The sequence below is a fragment of the Cyanistes caeruleus genome, chromosome 23 (assembly GCF_971803275.1).
Source record: "Cyanistes caeruleus chromosome 23, bCyaCae1.hap1.1, whole genome shotgun sequence".
NCBI lineage: Eukaryota > Metazoa > Chordata > Aves > Passeriformes > Paridae > Cyanistes > Cyanistes caeruleus.
The window spans coordinates 4,931,052-4,939,612 of record NC_141723.1 but is presented as its reverse complement, the minus strand read 5'-3'; the positions used below and the strand labels follow the sequence as shown (position 1 = coordinate 4,939,612).

Below are 8,561 nucleotides of genomic sequence, written 5' to 3'. Positions count from 1 at the left end.
TTTAAAAATAAACATTTTTTTAAATTTTTTTTTTTGGGGGTGCAATTTAATAAGTTCACTTTATTGTTTGGGCTTTGATGTTATTTTCCATGTGATCAGCATAAAGCTTTTCCCTTGATTCCCCCATCACTGGATTTTACACCTTGAAGCCCTTCTCTCCCCCTCCCCTGATTAAAAACTGGGCATGGACTAAAGCTCAGCTCAGGCTCAGGTCTAGGGGCCACTTTTGAAGTTGTAATTCAGGAATTCAGCCAGCCCAACTCACTTTTTAACCCAAGCCTGTATTTTCCCAGGTATATTTGGTTAGAATCAATGAATTTCAAGTCTTTTTTAATGAGGATTAACAGATGGGAAATTTCAAGTGCTTGAGCATCACGGTGCCATTTGGATAATAATTGGGGCCGTTCCCCAGGGATGTCTAAGAACCAGCTTGGCAGAGAGGGATCTTTTAAAGGAAACTTTATCCACTTTGCATGAGTTGTGAAACAGGAACTTCTCCCAGATTTAAACACAGAAATCCATCAGAGCTCCCTCTCAAAGGGAACTGGGCAGGGATTTGGGAATTCTGGAGGATAACTGGCAGGAGCACAGGCACAAGGATTGTCCCAGGGAGGTTCAGCTGAAAGCAGTGTCAGCAGTCCTTGGCCATGCAGCTGATCCCATCAATGGGGACAATTCAAATTTACGATTTCACCTCACGTTTTTCCTTGGGAAAAATATTTTCTCCCATCCTCAATATAAATTTACTCTGTCAATTAAAAATCACCTACAGCTACTACCAACCCTCTAGACCTTGACTGGCATTGGAGCAGGTGGTTTTTGTAGTAGCTAAAACAAGTTTTAGACATTTTCCCCTGGTGTTTCAGTTTTAGACACTTTCCTTGAGTGTTTCAATTTTAGACATTTTCCCCAGGGATTTCAGTTTTAGGAATTTTTTCCCCCAGGTGTTTCCAATAAAACCAATGTCCCCAAATCCTCATCCCCTGGGACACCACCAGGATATTTATTGAAAACCAATGTCCCCAAATCCCCATCCCCTAGGACACCACTATGATATTTATTGAGCAGTCCAAGCACCTTCCCACCTTTTGGGATGTTCTGCTTGAGCTGGAGCTTTTTGTTAGGTTTTATTTTTGTTTATTTGGGGTTTTTTTTGGGGTAAGTTTTTAGTTTGCAGTTGCACCTCACTGTGCCTGTAGCTTCCAGGTGATTTTTCCATCTGCTTTGCCTCCCTCGACCTCAGAGCTGCGGAATAAGGTGGGAAAACTTTCTGTCTGTGTTTTTTGTGCCTCCCTGCATCCTGGAGTGCCAGGGGAAGGAGGAAAAATCTCTCGGGGGTGGGGGGAGATGAGTGTGTTTTAAAGAGCAGTGATATCTGTCAATGAGACAGCTCTGGAGTTCATTTCCAGCTCTGCCTCCTCCTCCTCCTGGCCCAGAAATGTCGACACAGCACTTTTCTCTCTCTTGGGTTGTTTATTGAGGGTTTTTTTTTTTTTAATGCTTCCACTGTGTCTAGGGGACGTGTTGAGGAAAGGACAAAGAAAATTAAGGAAAGCTCGGAAGTCTGTGCAGCCCCTCCCTGGGTTTGTCAGTGGTGGATGAGTTAATTTTACCCAGGCTGAGCCACAGGAGCTGCTCAAATCCACCCAGGAGTGGCCGTGTGCTAATTGGGCATTTGGAAATTAATTGTCCCTGTTTAATTAATTATTAAAATAATGAAATTGTCCCTGTGAGGCTGGGGAAGGTCAGGCAGGGCACTGAGGATGTCCCAGAGCAGCTTTTTGGGAGGTGCTGGAAGCAGCCAGGCTGTCACAGGGAAGAAACCAGCAGCTTTTGTTGGGTATAAAACATAAAGGATTTTTTTCTGTCTGGCCTGATGTGCTCTGGGGGGAAATGATGTTTCTGTGTGTCGGAAATTCCCTGGAAAGGCTTTTCTTTGAGCACCTTTATTTTCTTTGAGCACCTGTTGTTTATTGCTGCTGCAAACCCCATCCATCAAACAGCACCAGGAGGTCCAGGAATGTTTCCTCACCTGCTCCAAATCATTTGGAATCCTCGGGAATCGCTGATGAAAAAGCTGAAAAATTTAAGTTTGAGCCGCTGGGTTTATCCCAGGGTGATTGAAAACGCTGCTTGCTTCAAGTTAGGAAAAACTTCCCTTATTTCTGTAAAATTATGGATCCAAATCAACACCCAGAACTCCTTTCTGGAGCAGAATTTGCTTTCAAAAGCTGTTGTTTCGGTGGAAATAAGTTGATTTATGCCAGCTGAAGTTGTGTTTCTAAAACTGCTTGAAGCTTAGCGTTCCTCTCTCAGCATCTCTGCGAGATAAGGATTTATTGCAGCTGTTGGAGAAATGCAAATTTTTTATTTTTTTTTTCTCTCTCCACGAAATATGTCTTCTCATAAAAATACTTCTTTGGTGTGTGAAAATATTTCATGAGCATCTTTAAGGTTTTGATGGGAGATGGGATCCCAGAAAGCAAAACAGTTTTTCTCTTTTTTGAGCTTTCTTTTTTAGAATGCTGGGGTGGGTTTGTTTTTGGCTTTTTGTGTTTTTTGTTGGGTTTTTTTTTGGCTTTTTTTTTTCTCACGGTCTCAATTATTTACATTTTCCCTGAAGATAAAAAAGTGTGATAAATGAAAGCAGGCAAGTTTCTCATGCACACAGAAAATGGTGTTTGGGGAGAGTGAAGAAATTGCAGTGTATTATGGTGTTTCAGGCAGCTCTGCCAGTGACAAGCTTGGGCTCAAAATAAGAAAATCCTGGGTTCAATTTTTATTTGGCAGAATTCTTTTTTTTCTTTTTTGCCTTTTATCAGCTCCTGCAAAGCAGTCCATGCTTAAAGTGTAGAATCAATACCCAGGAAGGGTCAAGCAGCTTACAATTCATTACATGTGTGTGTTTCTGTCTGACAATGCAATTCTTGTTTCTCATTTTTCACGTCAACTTCTTCTCGGGGAGGGAAAAAAAAAACCCTAAACCAATAAAAGAAAGGAGAGAAAAGCAGGAATAGACAAAAAAACCAGAGAGATTTACCCGAGTCATGAAGTGAAATGGAAGCTGACAGGTTTCCTAATGTTACATGCCCAGAACAAAAAGGATTCCTCACTCTGCTCCTCTGAAAGTGCTTGAGAATCCTTTGTGTGGAGCCTCAGCTCCAGGATTCCTCCATAATTCCTTCAAAAATGTGCCAGAGATGCTCCCTGGCCTGGCAAGAATTATTCAGCAGATCAAAGTCGAGCAGCAGTGAATTGTTGGGATCTTTTCCCGGTTTTGTCACTGAATGTGCCCAAATTCCCCCAGGCAAACCAAATTCTTCTGGGTTTTTTCCAGAGTTTCTTTTTTTCCCCTTGTTGTGTGGGGCAAGAGTGGAGGCAGCTTTGGGAAGGGTCAGGATTTAAAACTGTTGGGGGTGTCCCTGTTGGGGAGGGACCTCTCTGATGATCCAATTTATGACAAGTTTCAACCTAATTCAGGATTTCCCCAGGTCCAGCCACGTTTGCAGGTGCCCTTAGAGGTCCCAACCATCTCCACTCAGCTGTGTCCAGCTGGGAGCTGCAAATCCAGGGATAAACCATAATTTTTCCCTGGATAACCCAGCAGCTGGAGCTGGTTTTCCTGGTGCTGAGGTGGCAGAGGCTGTGTGAGCCTGGTGGGATGTCCCTCCCTTCCCCTCCCTCACTGGAGGGGAGGGGAAAGTGCAAAATAAAGTCAAAAATACATCAGGAGAGGTCTCCTGTAGTTCCCTGCTCTCAGTGACAGAGCCCCCATGGATATCTTGGCTGGAATCTCCCAATGAAAAGCTCCTGGATTAAAGGGGGAATTTGGGGGTCTGCTCCAGAGGGGGTTTTTGGGGCTGCTTGATCACAGCCACATGTCTGGGAGGGCTTGGTGACCAAAACTTCCACCCCTGTGAAGCTCAGGTGGATGTTTTTTTCACAGGATCATCCTGAAGGTTGTTTCAAGGCAGGTCACATTTATATTGGGGTTTTTTTGGGTGGGTGAGGGAAGACCAAAAGGAAATTTGGCTTTTGCAGTGTATTAAATGCAGCCCCTCTTTGGGGCTCCTGAGGTTTCAGGGTTCCTCTGCAGCAGAAGGAGGAATCAGCACCAACAGCTTTTCTTCTTTCCCACTTTTCCTCCCATCTTGAACTCACAGGAGATGTTTGGTGATGGAAAAGTGGGGCTGGTGGGACTTGGGGATCATTTAATCCATCCCCTGATCCCCTCTCCAACTGATTTTATCGCACTAACCCTGATGGAAGTCTCTAAAATCCACCTCCAACAAGGATTCCGTGCACTCAGCTGTCTGTTATTTACCCTCAGCATTAAAAGTTTATCCTAAGAAGAAATTCAAACCTCTCTTTTCCCATCTCCTTCCCTGCAGCTTCACCCTGTTTCCCCCTGTCCTGCCCTCCCATGGCCTGAAGGATAATTGCCCTCTTCTCAGAACAACCATTTACACAAAAGAAATCTGCTCTATCTCTAGTTCAGAAAACTCTTCCCCGGGCTGGGAAAGGTCAGATTAAATTGCCTTTCTTTGAGGCTTGTCTTTCCTAAGCCTCTCCTCCATCTCCTGCATGTGCTGAGTGTTGATACAGAGCCTGAGGTGGGCTTTTTGTCCACCAGAATCCCACAAAACGATTGAATTCCCACCTCCTGCTGGGGCAGGATGGCGAAAATCAGGACTCTAAAAGTCAGAGTAAGCCCATACCTGGCTGCCAAAACCACAAACTGTTTGTTTTCCCTGGCAGAGCTGATGGCTTTGGCTGGGGGAGACCTGCCACTGTCACCAGCCCCTTCCCAGCTGTCTTTGGACACAGAATGTGTTTCCCAGTGGGATCTGCTCACACAGCTCGTGCCCTCCCAGGCTCCACCAGCGCAGTTTATTCTCCCTGCCAGCCAAAGCTGTGCTGGAAATCAGTGGAATCCTTTATCCCAAGAAATTCTGGGTCTGGTTTTACGCCTCGAGCTTCTCCACAGTGAGATGCAATCCCTGTCAGTGCTGACAGCTCCAGCTCTCCCTATTAGCTGGGAAAACATGCAGGAATAAACCACCCGTGCATCTCCTTCCCGGAGCCTGGCGTGGCTCTCCTGTCATGTTTTCCCCCAGCACCTGATGTTTGCAAGTCTCTGCTTTAAGTCAGATCAGCTCCAGGAACAGAGCACACGAGAGCTACAACTTTCTCTCCCTCCCTCCCCTCAGCCTGAGTGTTTAATTTGCTCCTGACTCTGCCTGAGCAATTTTTTGAGAGCACAGTTTATATTTGCCTATGCAAATCAGCTGAGCAAATATGCTGAGGAGCTCCAAAGATAGATCAGGACGTTTCAGCACATGCCCAGCCCAAAGGAAAATCATCCCAGGCCATTTTGCTGTGTGTTAACCCTTCTGCCTTCACTGATTTGGGGTTTTTTTTTGGCAGGGAGATGCTGTCCCACCTCTTGTGAGCCCACGGAGCACACACACAGTTGTGTATTCAGAAATCAGTTGTCTTTCTTTCATGTCCTTTTATTGCAGAACAAGCAGTTCCAGGAGCTGCAGGAGCTTTCCTTCAGTGATTTATGGTGGAATCTCTGGTGCCTCGTAAAATTCTGATCTTCTGGAGCTCTGGGCATGGTTGGGGTGTTCACAGAAATCCTCTTCCCTCTGGATGTCTCTGAGCTGGGCTCAGCTGTTGTCTTTTCTTTAGGGGCAGGGAAAGAATTTGACCTTTCTCCTTGAATTCCCGCCAGCGGTTATAAAACAGCAAAACCCCCGAATTTTCCTTGAAACTGGTGGATGGCTGAAGTGGGTTCCAACATCCCCTGAAGAATGCTGGGTTCCAAATTCGATTTGCCCTCCCTGCAAGGGGGGAGATGGAGCTTGTCACCCGGTGGGGCTGGCAGACAGCTCCTGCAGAACGAGCTGCTCAGCCGGAAACATTCCGGAACAGCACGGCCACGCTCCTCTGGAACACAAGTGACTTCACTGGAGAGTGATTACTCCACTTTGGAAGAATGCTAATTACTTTGGAGAGGGTTTTTATTCTGGAATAAAGACCTGCTGTCGCAGTGTCCTTTGGGAGGCGTGAGGGAATCGTTTCTCCACTCCAGCTGTTTTCCTCTTGGAGATGAGGGCTGGAAAGGCAGGGGCTGTTGTGGTGCTGAGCCTGGGGATGGAAATGGGGTTTCAGGGATGTTTTATGGCAGGGTTGATTTAACCTCAGAGCGTGTGGAAGGTGACACAGCTTCTCAGTGCTGTTTTTAGCTGAGTTTCCTCAAGAAATGAGCCTTACATAAGCAGTGTCTGTGCCCATAACTTCTGCACCATTAGCTCACTGTGGCCGTGCTTAGCACAGCACAGGAGGGTCAGGGGTTGGGGCTGCACGTGTTTGGGTGTTCAGGGGGATCCTGTGCCGAGGGAGAGGCTGCAGGATGTCTTTATCCTGATAAAACATGGAATTACCTGTGGAATGGGATGGCCGAACATGCTTCTCCTTGAAAGGAAAGCTCTCAAATGGCAAAGCCACACCCCCAGCACTGATTTCCGTGTCCACAGAAAATTCTTGGTGGTTTTAAGCTTCAGCAGCCCCACAAGCTCTTCTCTCAGACTGAGCTGGAGCCATCTCTGAGGAGGAAGAGCTGTTGCTCATCCTCTCCTCTTCCTATTTTGCTGTCCCAGCCCAGCTGGGAGCCAGAACATTTCCCTTGCTTTGTTCTCTTGTGGATCTGCAAAAGGAGAAGAGAACTCTGCTGCAGAGCCCCCCAGACAGAGTCAGATGCCAGCTCGGGGTGGTCGTGGTGGTTCTGCAAATGTTTCCCTGTGCTCGCAGCCAAAACAATCTCACTTTGTTAGACAGTGGAATTGAAACCCTTTCCCCTTAGCTCTGCAATGGATGGAAGGTGAGGGACAGCTCTTGCTCCTCTGGATTATCCAAATCTGTTGCCCAAATGAACATTTTGGGTTGAGATTTAATATTTTTCACACCACTGCCTGAGGGAGGCAGCTCCTCTGATTACTCTGATCTGCTCACCAGGGTTAGAAGGGGAAGAAGAGGTGAGGAAAGTTCTGCTGCCTGTCCTGGGCCTGCTCTGGGGTGGGGATTGCTCCTCACCTCCTGCTCCTGGCTACCTGAGGGACCAGTGTGGATAATGTGCTCCATGAACACCTTCTCCTGGTTTTTGGGCATTTTAATGAGTTCTCTCTGAGCAGAATGTGGATCTATCTGCTGTGATTCTGCAGAATGGCTCAAAGGGGGAAGAGATTATTGGAAAATGGGAAAATCATCCCTGCTGGGGCATGGGGGCCACTCCTTGGCGTGGTGTGCACCCAGAGTGCTGTGGTTTGGGGGAAAAGGAGCTGGTTTTGTGTCCCATCCTCATTCTCCGATAAACCCCAGCTCAGGCAGGGCTGAAGGCAGGTTTGTTGTCATTGCCAGGGGTTTGTCCTCCTGCTGAGGGGGACTTCAGCTCTTCTTGCTCCTGATTGTGCCACAGCAGAGTCAAATTTGGGGCAGAGGAGCCTGAATGCCCTGGAGCACAGCGAGGTCACCCTGTCCCCAGCCAGACCAGGGCAGGTGACACCTCTTGTGCTACTCCAGCCCGGCCTGGTGGCAGGACAGCTGTGGCAAAGGGCTCTTGGAGGTGTCAGAGTGACCCTGCAGAGCTCTCTGCCTGTCCCCAGTGTCCCCACTGCTCCCTGCTGGTGCCTGCTGACAGCCAAACGCCTGCTGGAAGGGCTGGCACCTTCCATGGCTCTGGGATGTGTTCCCAGATCCAGGCACAGCAGGGAGGATTTTTTTGTTTGCTTTTTTTTTTTGTCTTTTTCTTGCATGTGTCAACATTAGAAAGCAAAAACCAGACAGGGAAACATTGAAGAATCTCTCGCCCAGCCCAGCTCTAGTGCTTTTATTTGTCAACACTTATTTTTGTTTCCTGACACAAAGTGGAAACATTTGGTCAGTGTTTTGGCTCGTGTCCCTGCTGTTTTCCCTGTCTCCTGCAGTGTCACTTGGAAGGACATTCCAGGCTTTATTTTTTGTCATTCCTGACAGGCATGAAGCTGTAAAATATTTGGGTGGGTGCTAGCAGTGTTTTAATCCCAGGAGATGTTTTTTTTCCTGGCTCCAGGGCTGCCCTTTGGGTGAGGGAATGTTCTCAAAACCTTCTGCAGAGCTGCTAAGAGCCAGGGCAGGCTGGATCCAGGTGATGTGAATCCCTGTGCTTGTTCCTACTCCCAAGCTGCTCTTCCATGCCTCTTTTCAGGTAGTTGAAGCTGAAAGAATTGGTTTTGAACAGAGGCTTGGAGCCTGCCTGCTCGAGGGAACTTCACTGCACCCTTGAAGAATTACCTAATGTGGTGAGATTCACTTGTCTGGTTACCTAAGTGCTTTGTTCCTGCTTTTCCAGAGAGGAATTGCTGACTCCCATCAATGTGTGCTCTGAAATTGTGTTTCCTGGAATCTGCATCCCTTCCCAAATGCCAGAAGTCCATTAGAGTAGAGCAGAAGACATTAAAAAAGCCCCTCAGTTTAACACTTTCACCTGCAGGGTTGATAAAAATTCCATCCTTGCCCCA

General features: G+C 47.1%; 1 long non-coding RNA gene across 1 annotated transcript; it reads right to left on the bottom strand.

The window, feature by feature from the left end:
- Positions 1–7,860: 7,860 nt before the first annotated feature.
- Positions 7,861–8,498, bottom strand: LOC147649487 (uncharacterized). Its single transcript, XR_015278899.1, has 2 exons — positions 8,366–8,498; positions 7,861–8,258 (listed from the first exon to the last, which is right to left on the bottom strand). It is a non-coding gene; the product is annotated as an uncharacterized LOC147649487 (long non-coding RNA).
- Between the last annotated feature and the right edge of the window lie 63 nt (positions 8,499–8,561).